The sequence below is a fragment of the Malaya genurostris genome, chromosome 2 (assembly GCF_030247185.1).
Source record: "Malaya genurostris strain Urasoe2022 chromosome 2, Malgen_1.1, whole genome shotgun sequence".
NCBI classification, from domain to species: domain Eukaryota; kingdom Metazoa; phylum Arthropoda; class Insecta; order Diptera; family Culicidae; genus Malaya; species Malaya genurostris.
This window is the reverse complement of record NC_080571.1, coordinates 146496931-146509299: the sequence shown is the minus strand read 5'-3', so window position 1 is coordinate 146509299 and position 12369 is coordinate 146496931.

The following is a 12369-nucleotide window of genomic DNA, read 5'->3' as shown; positions in this document are numbered from 1 at the left end:
GGATGCATGAAATACGATGCAATTCTCGGCATGGAGGCAATGAACTATATGGATGTAGAAATAAGCAAAAGTGGTGTTAAAGTAATGCGCAAAATAAGTGAGAGTGTGTGCGACGAAGAAGCTGAAATGATGATGATTCTAGAGAAAAGTTCTCGAGATAGCGATGTGATTGATGTAGAGCCACGATTTGCTCCAGAAATAAAAGCGATGGTTTTAAACTATGTACCGAAAAAGGATGTTGTAAGTCGTGTTCAAACTCGTATTATTTTGAATGATGATACCCCGGTTCACATCAACCCACGACGATTTGCACCGAAAGAGCGTGAAATCTTGGATCAAACCATTGATGAGTGGCTAAAAGCTGGAATAATCAAGGAAAGTACAAGTGAATATGCGAGTCCCGTTACCCTAGCGCCAAAGAAGAATGGGTCCATGAGAGTGTGCGTGGATTACCGGCAGTTGAATCGGAAGATTGTAAAAGACTGCTACCCGATGAGGAATGTAGAGGATCAAGTGGATAAACTAAAAGGTGCAAAAGTTTTTACAACGCTGGATTTAAAAAATTCTTTCTTCCACGTTCCGATAGAAAAAACGAGTCAAAGATACACTAGCTTCGTGACTCATGCGGGACAGTATGAGTTTTTGAGAACGCCGTTTGGGTTGTGTCTCAGCCCTGCAAGTTTCAGCCGGTTTGTAGCTGACGTGTTTCGTGATTTGATCAAAAGCGGGCGCCTAGTGATTTATGTCGACGATCTGATTATCCCTACGGAAACCGAGGATGAGAACCTAACTGTCCTGAGAGAAGTGTTCAAAGTGGCTGCTGAAAACGGAGTCCAGTTTAATTGGCAAAAATCCCAGTTCCTGAAAAGAGAAGTTGAGTATGTGGGATACGTGATCAGTAACGGAAGTTATAAAATTTCCCCATTGAAGATACAAGCGGTGAAAGGCTTTCGTGAGCCACGTAACGTAAAGGAAGTGCAGCGGTTCATTGGTCTCACGAGTTATTTTCGGAAGTTCATCTCCGGTTATTCGCTAATTGCGAAACCGTTAACATCACTACTTAAAAAGGATACTTCGTTCGAGTTCGGAGAGATGCAAAAACGAAGTTTCGAGCAGCTTAAAAAGTATTTAGTGTCTGATCCTGTGTTAAAGATTTATTGCCCTGGTGCGGAAACCGAGCTACATACGGATGCGTCTAAAGAGGGTTACGGTGCAGTACTTCTGCAAAAAAGTGACGATGAGAAGTTCCACCCTATTTCGTATATGAGTCAACAAACGAACAGTGCTGAAAAGAACTATAGTGCATATCACCTAGAAGTGCTTGCGATTACGCGAGCAGTAGCGAAGTTTAGAGTTTATTTACTTGGTGTACCGTTCAAAATTGTAACGGACTGTGCTGCCTTTCAGCATACCCTGAAAGGAAAACGATTGTGCCCAAGAGTAGCGAGATGGGCTCTTTCACTGGAAGAATATACTTATACTGTTGAACACCGCCCCGGTCATCGCATGCAGCACGTTGACGCGCTAAGCCGTGCACCAGTGATGATGACCATCAGTGATCCTCTTGTGGAAATGTTGAAAAATGCGCAAACCCGTGACGAGAGAGTACGAGCGATTTGTGAATTGCTGAAAACACAAACATTTGACGATTACGTTATGAGTAGCGGAATGCTGATGAAAGTTGTGGATGGACGTGAAGTGATTGTAGTGCCCGCTGAACTACAAAGTGAAGTGATTAGGCGAGCACACGAGAATGGACACTTCGGTGTAAGAAAGCTCGAGGAGGTAATAAAACGCGATTACTATATACCTCAGTTGTCGACAAAGATCAAAAGGCAGATAGAATGCTGTGTGAAGTGTATAATGGCTGAGCGTAAGCGAGGAAGAAGCGACGGACTGCTGACACCTATTCCGAAAGGTGATGTTCCGTTTGATACGTATCACGTTGACCATGTTGGTCCGATGGATGCTACCGAAAAGTTATATAGGTACCTGTTTGTGGTGGTAGATGCGTTCACCAAGTATGTGTGGATTTATCCGACGAAGACGACGAATGCGCATGAGGTGCTGCAGAGATTGATACGACAAAGCGAACTCTTTGGAAACCCAAGGAGAGTCGTCAGTGACAAAGGAACTGCATTCACGTCACGAGATTTCAAGCAATATTGTGAGGATCATCGTATCGAACATGTGGAGATAGCAACTGGCATTCCGAGAGGAAACGGCCAGGTCGAGCGCGTGAATCAAGTTGTCATTGAAATGCTGAAAAAATTATGTGTGAACGATAAAACGAAATGGTATAAGCACGTTGCTAATATTCAACGCTGGATCAACGCGAACGTACACCAGAGTACGAATGTAAGTCCATTTGAGGCAATGTTTGGTGTGCAAATGCGACATGAAGGTGATGTTCGTTTATGTGAGCTACTTGAAGAAATCAAACTGTCCATGTTCGATGAACAAAGGAATGAGTTACGAGTGAAAGCAAGAGCGTCGATCGAGCAGGCCCAAGATCGACAGCGACGTTCTTATAATCTTCGTGCGAAAGTCGCTCCGAGATACCGTGAAGGAGACCTCGTTGTAATCAAACGTACACAGTTTGGTTCTGGAAGGAAGTATGCAGCCGAATATCTTGGACCTTATAAGGTAACCAACATTAAGGCGAACAACAGGTATGACGTTCAGAAGATAAGCGGGGAAGGGCCTACGAAGACGAGCAGCGCCGCATCTCATATGAAACGATACGGGGTTTGGAGTCCAGAACCCTTGCAGGATGCCCGAGATGTGAAGATTGGCAACACGTCTAGAGAGAGTATCTAAGAAGACGCCAGAGCGATCGGACGTAGTTTTGTGTTGCTGCGATTTATAATTATACTTGCGTTAATTCCCTTATTATTAAATGAATAAAACCGATTATTATTCCACATCAACGCATCTTGCACGCTAAGACAACTTGCCGACGACAGTGTTGTGTCTATTATAGGACCCAAAGCTGCCGATCTCCAAGGACCATTGCAAGATACCCTCGACAACTTGTCGACATGGGCTTTTCAAATGGGTATCGAGTTCTCTACGGAGAAAACTGAGCTGGTTGTATTTTCAAGGAAGCGAGAACCTGCGCAATTACAGCTTCAACTAGGGGGTGAAACCATAGCTCAGGTTTTCACATTTAAATATCTCGGGGTCTGGTTCGATTCCAAAGGTACCTGGGGATGTCACATTAGGTATTTGAAACGAAAATGCCTACAGAGAATCAATTTCCTTCGTACAATAACCGGAACTTGGTGGGGCTCTCACCCAGGAGACCTGATCAGGTTGTACAAAACGACGATATTGTCAGTAATGGAATATGGATGTTTCTGTTTCCGCTCCGCTACGAATATTCATTTCATTAAACTGGAAAGAATTCAGTATCGTTGTTTACGTATTGCCTTGGGTTGCATGCAATCAACCCATACGATGAGTCTTGAAGTGCTGGCGGGCGTCTTACCGTTGAAAAACAGGTTCTGGGATCTCTCATATCGACTGCTAATCCGATGCGACATTGGAATCCGATGGTGATAGAAAACTTTGAAAAGCTCGTCGAGCTTAATTCACAAACCCGTTTTATGTCCTTGTATTTTGACTACATGGCTCAGAATATAAATCCTTCTTCGTTTGTTCCCAATCGTGTTCATTTTGTGGATACTTCTAATTCTACTGTGTTTTTCGACACATCCATGAAAGAAGAAATTCGTGGAATCCCGGATCCTGTACGCCCTCAAGAGATCCCAAAAATTTTTAATAATAAATTTAAAGAAGTCGACTGTAATAAAATGTTTTACACTGACGGATCATATCTAGACGGGTCCACTGGCTTCGGTATATTCAATGTAAATTTCACCGCTTCCTATAAACTCAGTGATCCAGCTTCAGTTTACGTCGCAGAACTAGCTGCAATTCAGTATACCCTTGAGATCATTGACACTCTGCCCACAGATCACTACTTCATTGTATCGGACAGTCTCAGTTCCATTGAGGCTCTCCGTTCAGTGAAGCCTGGAAAGCACTCACCGTATTTCTTGGGGAAAATACGGGAACAATTGAGTGCTTTATCTGCAAAATCATACCAGATTACCTTGGTTTGGGTCCCCTCACATTGTTCCATACGGGGCAATGAGAGGGCGGACTCGTTAGCCAAGGTGGGCGCACTAGAAGGTGATATCTATGAAAGACCAATCTGCTTCAATGAATTTTTCAGTTGCTGTCGTCAGAAAACTCTAGCTAGCTGGCAGAATACATGGAATAGTGGAACTCTGGGACGATGGTTACACTCAATAATCCCACAGGTATCGACGAAAGCTTGGTTCCGGGGGTTAGATGTGAGCCGAGACTTTATTCGTGTAATGTCAAGGCTCATGTCTAATCATTATATGTTCAGCGCGCATCTCCGTCGTGTGGGGCTCGCTGAGAGTGGTGTCTGCGTTTGCGGTGAGGGTTATCATGACATCGAGCATGTTGTTTGGATGTGTGTCGAGTATAGTGATGCCAGGTCCCAACTCATAGGTTCCCTTCGGGCCCGAGGTATACCACCCTTCGTACCAGTCCGCGACGTCTTGGCAACTCGAAATCTTTCTTATATGACTCTCATCTATAACTTCTTGAAAACTATCAATGCTCAAATTTAGTGCTCTCCCTATCTCTTTCTCGTCTACAGCTCTACCGCACTCTTCTTTACGTTGCTGGAAGTATGGCCTGTGTAAACGATGCTTCGGAGCATGCACCTGCCTTGAACTGACTGAGTTGCTGGAAGCTACCCAAAAACGTCACATCAACGTCAGAACACACCAACGAAGCATTCCAATCCAGAATAATCTCTTCATTGCTACAAGCTGAAAAACATGAAGATTCATCGAACGCAAAATGTGTCTAAAAGATGTATGCCACAAACCAATGATGTATTCAAATTTCAATTCAATACTGTGTAGGTCCCACCCTCCCTATGTCCCCTTACTAACTGGGGAGTATGCCGCCCCGTAATACGGCATCCCTTTCTCTCTCCCTAACAACAAGACAATCGGCCACGTTAAGCTAAAGCAAATGAGCCTAATAAAAATTTTATTTGAAAAAAAAAAAAAAAAATTAGAAATTTTGGTTGCCTTGTACCACATCAATGGCTCGAACAACCCCATGGGTTGTTTTTTGAAAAAGTCCACTTTTTGGGATTTAGAAAATATATGAAAATTTTTCCCAGTCCCAGGGAGTTGATTTTTTCGGCATCAAAAAAAATTTTCGATTTTGGAAATTTCATGCCCCCTATGGTGCTTTTTCATGATCGAAAATTGTCAAACCTTTACCACCGGGCAGCACCCCTTACGCATGTCCGATTTAGCTCAAATTTAGCATGAATGCTTTTTTCGAGGTGCCTAAACTTTTGAGCACTAGAACTTAACGAAAATAGAGGTGATCCCAAAATTTTGGCACCCTTATATATAAGAGCAGTAAAAATCAATGCGTTTTGTCGGTTACATCACTTATACCATCATATATCTGGAACCAAAAGTCACAACCATTTGATTTACAAACTTGATCAATGGCCCGACAGTAGCTTTCAAACGAGCCCAAGTTTGTTAAAATCGGTTCAGCCATCTCTGAGAAAATTGAGCGCGTTCAAATACAACGCTTTTTGTCGGTTACGTCACTTATACAATCATATCTCCAGAACCAAAAGTCACAGCCATTTTATCTGCGAACTTGATCAATGCCCCGACATTAGCTTTCAAACGAGCCTAAGTTTGTTAAATTCGGTTCAGCCATCTCTTAGAAAATTGAGCGCGTTCAAATATAACGCTTTTTGTCGGTTACGTCAGTTATACAATCATATCTCCGGAACCAAAAGTCACAGCCATTTGATCTTCGAACTTAATCAATGGCCCGACAGTAGCTTTCGAATGAGCCCAAGTTTGTTAAAATCGGTTCAGCCATCTCTCAGAAAATTGAGCGCGTTCAAATATCTTCGAAAAGTGCACACACACACATACACACACAGACATTTTCCGATCTCGTCGAACTGAGTCGAATGGTATATAACGCTATGAGTCTCCGAGGTTCCGTTCGAAAGTCGATTTTTCTAGCAATTCTAATACCAAAAGTTAAATTCAAGAGGATGATTATAGAAGTGAACAAAATGTGTTTTTGGGAGGAAGCTATAATGCTACAAATTAAATTGAACTGGGGAAAAGTTACAATGCGTTTAGAAAAAGAGTACATTACACAACACAAGGGAGGTAAACATAATGGCATGTAATACGGAAATAATCTTCGAAAAGTGCACACACACACATACACACACAGACATTTTCCGATCTCGTCGAACTGAGTCGAATGGTATATAACGCTATGAGTCTCCGAGGCTCCGTTCGAAAGTCGGTTTTGCTAGCAATTCTAATACCAAAAGTTAAATTCAAGAGGATGATTATAGAAGTGAACAAAATGTGTTTTTGGGAGGAAGCTATAATGCTACAAATTAAATTGAACTGGGGAAAAGTTACAATGCGTTTAAAAAAAGAGTACATTACACAACACAAGGGAGGTAAACATAATGGCATGTAATAGGGAAATAATGTTTTAAATAAGGAGAATTTCTATGGTGAAATATGATGGTTTATCATAAAATAACATAAAACTAACACTCAAAAAAAAAGATGTCGATAAAATAATGATACGACAATATGGACATATAATAACATTAACATGAAACACAACGAAAGAAAGATACAACAAATAATTAACATAATATATACCAAAGAATTCATGGGGGATTGAAAAAATACATATATATATATATATATATATATATATATATATATATATATATATATATATATATATATATATATATATATATATATACATATATAATAACTTTAATAACAATTTTCTTTCCACAGACAAAAACGGTTGCATATGCGGGTTAATCTAACGCAGATACACTTAAATGCATTTGAAAAAAAACCCTTCTTAATCCACCTAGTGGTGTGATAAAATAATAATAATAATATAAAATAAATAAAATAAAATAATAATAATAAAATAAAATAATTTTAGACGCCAATTGATTCAGATTGATTCGAGTAGTTCACAGAAGCATGCTTCAGTGTTTATGTCACACAGTCAGCATCATTTTTCCAAACTAGTGCTTGACATTTGCGTTGCCTATTTGTATGAGAACAGTGATGCTAATCCAAAAATCGGTTCAGCCATCTCTGAGAAAATTGAGCGCGTTCAAATATCTTCGAAAAGTGCATACACATACACACATACACACACATACACACACACACACACACACAGACATTTTCCGATCTCGACGAACTGAGTCGAATGGTATATAACACTATGGGTCTCCGAGGCTCCGTTCGAAAGTCGGTTTTTCCAGCAATTCTAATACCTTTCTATAGAGAAAGGCAAAAAGCCTTAGTCGCCTTAGTGAAATTTTCATATATCTTGAAAAATCACCATAGGGGGGAGTACATGAAATTTTCGAAATCGAAAAAAATTTTTGATGCCAAAAGGCTTAGAATTGCATGAAACGTCGAGATTTAGTGTCATCTCGAAAAAAATTTTTTTTGAAAAAATCGACTTTTTGGGACTTAGAAAAAATACGAAAATTTTTCTAAGCCCCAGAAAGTTGATTTTTTCAAAAAAATTTTTTTTTGAGATGACACTAAATTTCGATGTTTTATGCAGTTTTAAGAGTTTTGGCATCAAAAAAAATTTTCGATTTTGGAAATTTCGTGTACTCCCCCCTATGGTGCTTTTTCAAGATCGAAAATTGTCAAACCTTTACCACCGGGCAGCACCCCTTAAGCATGTCCGATTTAGGTCAATTTTTGCATAAAGGCTTTTTTCGAGGTGCTTAAACTTTTGAGCAATAGAACTTTACGAAAATAGAGTTGATCCCAAAATTTTGGCACCCTTATATATATAAGAGCGGTAAAAATCAACGTGTTTTGTCGGTTACGTCACTTATACAATCATATATCTGGAACCAAAAGTCACAACCATTTGATCTTCGAACTTGATCAATGGCCCGACAGTAGCTTTCAAACGAGCCCAAGTTTGTTAAAATCGGTTCAGCCATCTCTGAGAAAATTGAGCGCGTTCAAATACAACGCTTATTGTCGGTTACGTCACTTATACAATCATATCTCCGGAACCAAAAGTCACAGCCATTTGATCTTCGAACTTGATCAATGTCCCGACAGTAGCTTTCAAACGAGCCCAAGTTTGTTCAAATCGGTTCAGCCATCTCTGAGAAAATTGAGCGCGTTCAAATATCTTCGAAAAGTGCACACACATACACACATATACACACACACACACACACACACACACACACACACACACACACAGACATTTTCCGATCTCGACGAACTGAGTCGAATGGTATATAACACTATGTGTCTCCGAGACTCCGTTCGAAAGTCGGTTTTTCCAGCAATTCTAATACCTTTCTATAGAGAAAGGCAAAAAGCCTTCTTAGTCCACTTAGTGAAATTTTCATATATCTTGAAAAATCACCATAGGGGGGAGTACATGAAATTTTCGAAATCGAAAAAAAATTTTTGATGCCAAAAGGCTTAGAATTGCATGAAACATCAAAATTTAGTGTCATCCCGAAAAAAATTTTTTTTGAAAAAATCGACTTTTTGGGACTTAGAAAAACTATCAAAAATTTTCCCAGAAAGTTGATTTTTTCAAAAAAAAATTTTTTTGAGATGACACTAAATTTCGATGTTTTATGCAGTTTTAAAAGTTTTGGCATCAAACAAAATTTTCCATTTTGGAAATTTCATGTACTCCCCCCTATGGTGCTTTTTCAAGATCGAAAATTGTCAAACCTTTACCACCGGGCAGCACTCCTTAAGCATGTCCGATTTAGGTCAAATTTTGCATGAAGGCTTTTTTCGAGGTGCTTAAACTTTTAAGCACTAGAACTTTACGAAAATAGAGTTGATCCCAAAATTTTGGCACCCTTATATATATAAGAGCGGTAAAAATCAACGTGTTTTGTCGGTTACGTCACTTATACAATTATATATCTGGAACCAAAAGTCACAACCATTTGATCTTCGAACTTGATCAATGGCACGACAGTAGCTTTCAAACGAGCCCAAGTTTGTTAAAATCGGATCAGCCATCTCTGAGAAAACTGAGCGCGTTCAAATACAACGCTTTTTGTCGGTTACGTCACTTATACAATCATATCTCCGGAACCAAAAGTCACAGCCATTTGATCTTCGAACTTGATCAATGATCCGATAGTAGCTTTCAAACGAGCCCGAGTTTGTTAAAATCGGTTCAGCCATCTCTGAGAAAATTGAGCGCGTTCAAATACAACGCTTTTTGTCGGTTACGTCACTTATACAATCATATCTCCGGAACCAAAAGTCACAGCCATTTGATCTTCGAACTTGATGAATGGCCCGACAGTAGCTTTCAAACGAGCCCAAGTTTGTTCGAATCGGTTCAGCCATCTCTGAGAAAATTGAGCGCGTTCAAATATCTTCGAAAAGTGCACACACACACACATACACACACACACACACACACATACACACAGACATTTTCCTATCTCGTCGAGCTGAGTCGAATGGTATATAACACTATGGGTCTCCGAGGCTCCGTTCGAAAGTCGGTTTTTCCAGCAATTCTAATACCTTTCTATAGAGAAAGGCAAAAACATAGACTCTACTAATAGAAAGAACAAATATGATAACGAAAACAAAAAAAAAATTACGATGCACAAAGATATTATAATGAAAAAAATGAGAATATGATGCACTATGCGATTATGAAAAAAAGACGTATATACAAATAATAGAATAGCCAATAGATTACGTAATACGTATATAAAACTAATAATAATAACAATCATATAAGAGAAAAATGATTACACTAAAGGCACAGAGTCATACAAAACGATTAAAAGTTTTTTTTGAGTCCCATGTGTGCTCGAAAAATAGTCGTCGCAGAAGGAAGTAAGGATGTCGGTAGCTTAGCCAGGCTACCTAAGAGAACGAGAGGGTGTGATCGGATGCGGTGGCAAGTTGAAGACAAAGGGAACCGGGGGTTCACCAAGATGTCAGAAGGAAGAACAGCAGAGCTGAAAAATCGAGGCAACTACGAGTTGAAAAATCGAGGCAGAAAATTTACGAAGAAGTTTAATATGGAAGACGTGATAACAAATCAAAATAATGGCAATGCTACAAATTGCTACATCAACAAGTACAACTGATAACAAAACAAGAAGGAAGTAAACGCAGTCAACACAGTTAAAGATGACTTGCGTGGGTATGCCACAACGTTACAAATCGCTACCCAACATTTAGTCAGGGAGCATCGCCAAGCTCAACGGAATACCATAAACAAACATATGAAAATCAAAGTTTATTAGTACGTGGAAAACTAAAAACACTACGAAAAAACAACCAAGAAATCAAATGAAATACATAAAAGCTGCTAGGAGCCATTGTATCCAATGAGAATCCATGATGAGGAGCAACAATACAGAATACCAATACATGACTAATCAACGAAGAAGCTTCATCATATATATTTTTACGGAACTATTATTACTACTGGCAGTAATCCCAATGATACCCAAAACGCAAAGGAGTCAATGATCAATTCTTAACTATGCCCAATGAAGCTAGTATCTAAACAACGAGAAGCCCTAATACGAATCACCAACACAGAAGAACGAGCCATTAAGCAAGAGAACGACACGGTACCCAGAATCCGAGACTAGTAACCGTTCGAACACCCCACCGATAAAGCAACAATAGAAGCATACCATGGGACAGGATGGCGTCAGAGGAGAACACACACACGAGGACCACCGTAATGTAACATCAAGATCAGCAAGTAAGGGGGCATGCAGCGCCCTTAGCAAATTTTCCTTCGAATTTGCTAGTATTATAGGAAAAAGTAGGAAATTGTGAAGGAAACTCTCATATCAGCGTAGCCGCAACCTTCATGTATAAACTTTGTTATAGAAGCGTGAACATTTTTTAGCATTAGTCATCGCAACGATGTTTAAGAAACTTTGTTATAAAACCATAGACAGCTCCGGGCATTAGTCAGCGCAGCAATGTTGTAAAAACAAAGCTATTTTTCCACGGAAACTGGTCACTGCCTCTGGCATAGTGACAGTGGCCTCGGCTTTCGGTAGAACTTCGGAAGAAAGTCGGATGAACTTTCTACCTAAAATTACAAGCTCGGCTTGAACTAAAAATCTTCGGGCTACACCCGAAAGTAAATGTTAGGAGCTTTGAAAACCCATAGTTGGGAAGAATTACGAAGTAGTCGGTTCGAGTAGTCGGTTAGCCAGTCAGTCTCAGAGTGTCCGTTAGTCTCCGGCGTCGGCCCGTGGACAAATTAGTTAGTCGGTTCTAAATAGTTGACAGTGAATAGCCGTTAGTAGTGTAATACGCGATAACCGAAACAGTTCGCCAATTAACTTCTGCTGTAGGTAGATTACGGCAAAAGCAGAACGAAAAGTGTAAAAGTTCCGATATTAAATTGATCCAAGAGTGTTAGTTAGTAGTTAGTAGTGTAATACGCGATAACCGAAACAGTTAATCAATTAACTTCTGCTGTAGGTAGATTACGGCAAAAGCAGAACGAAAAGTGTAAACGTTCCGATATTAAATTGATCCAACAGTGTATTCAGTGGCTGGTAAACGACTGGACAATGCGCAATTCAGGCCCCATTGTGGTTCTTAGCCTCTTGTCCAGTAACTCCTATCCCTACCTCCCCGCGGTGCCGGCTGGGGTACGAGCAACCATAGGAAAGATCGGGTAACCAACCCCGGTGTGACCTTGGTCGTATGCTGACAGGGAAGGGGGTCCTCTTTAGAGGATGTCGGAGCGTATGTACTCCATGTTAGGAGCGGCTTCAAACAGCGTCTGTTCTGGTATCCAGCGGCTGAGTATGAAATGCTGCATCCCGTCCAGCTAAATCCAAGGTGGCAACCCCACCAACGGGATCGTCCTAGTGCTAGTTGGGACGTTAAACAGAGCAAGCACGATGATCCTCCGGCGAGACAGGGGGTTGGCGTAGGCCTAATAAGCCGCCCATAAAACTTTAATTACAAACAATACAGGAGATAATACGACCCGGAACAATCGGCATAGACCCACGCGACGAAATAAGGACTACGATTGGAAACTTGGAACATGGAACTGCAAGTCGCTAGATTTCGCAGGCTGCGACAGGATAATATACGACGAACTAAATCCTCGCAGCTTCGACGTCTTAGCGTTGCAGGAGCTTTGTTGGATGGGACAGAAGGTGTGGAAAAGCGGACATCGAGCGGCTACCTT